This window comes from Martes martes (assembly GCF_963455335.1).
Source record: "Martes martes genome assembly, chromosome: 10".
Taxonomy (NCBI): domain Eukaryota; kingdom Metazoa; phylum Chordata; class Mammalia; order Carnivora; family Mustelidae; genus Martes; species Martes martes.
In genome coordinates this window covers 14027143-14028247 of record NC_137898.1, presented here as the reverse complement: position 1 = coordinate 14028247, position 1105 = coordinate 14027143, and the positions used below count along the sequence as shown (strand labels likewise).

At 38.9% G+C, this 1105-nt stretch overlaps 1 pseudogene across 1 annotated transcript; it reads right to left on the bottom strand.

Annotated features, from left to right (window-relative positions):
- LOC308350703 (olfactory receptor 5AK2-like) lies at positions 1 to 790 on the bottom strand (annotated as a pseudogene). Its single transcript has one exon. The product of its transcript is annotated as an olfactory receptor 5AK2-like (transcript).
- Between the last annotated feature and the right edge of the window lie 315 nt (positions 791 to 1105).

Here is a 1105-nt window from a genome sequence, read left to right as displayed (position 1 = left end):
CTAGAAGAACTTTTTCTTCATCACTTTTGGAGCTTCTTTTACCTCCTTATTTCTCAGGCTATAGACAAGGGGGTTCAAAATGGGTATCACAATGCCATAAAAGAGAGGCCACTTTCATATTCTCCTAGGAATTGTTAGCCTAAGGCTGTAAGTACATGTATGATAGGTTGTACAGGAACTAAATACTGCTATCAGGTGGGAGGCACGTGTGGTGAAGGCTTTTTTCTTTCCTGCAGCAGAAGACATCTTCAGGATGGCAGCCATGATATATGTAGGAAAAGATGACAACCAACACAGTGAACATCAAGTTAAATCCCACAAAGACAAGGAGCATGATGTTGATGTCAATGTTAGAGCATGAAAGACTGAGAATTGGGGGAACATCAAAGAAAAAGTGATTGATGGTATTGGATTTGCAGAAGTACAGTGAAAATGTAAAACCTGTATGCACAGAAGCATTTATTGAACCCATGACATATGAACCAGCTACCAATTGGGGGCAGACTCTTTGGGACATGACTGTGAGATAGTGAAGTGGGTTACAGAAGGCTACCTAATGGTCCATTACCACAGCAGCCAGGACGTAGCAGTCACTGGGTGCAAATGTTGCATAAACCATTAATTGCATTACACAGCCCTCAAATGATATAGACTTATTTTCTAATATGAAGTTTTTCAGCATCTTGGAAGTGATAGCAGAGCAATAACAAATGTCAGCAAAGGCCAAATGTTGTAGGAAAAAGTACATAGATGTTTGAAATCTGGAATCTGCCTTGGTGAGTAGGATCATTCCATGGTGGTCACACAGATGACCAGAAATACAATGAAGAGGATGTATCAAAACTTGTATAGGGCACCAAATCCCAGAAGAAAGAATTCAGTCACTTCAGTGCTGTTTTCTTTTGTCATGGCTACTGAAGTCTAGAAAGGACCAAGAAGAAGATGACCAAGAACAGAAAGAAAATCTTTGCAACTTCTTAAAAGAAGTTTCTTATATTTCAGCCACCTGTTTTTGAGTTCATTTCTTATGGCAAACACTCACCAAAAAATTTATTGTTTTCTGTATTTCTACTACTTCCCTGATAAGTAATCACCACATAAAAAG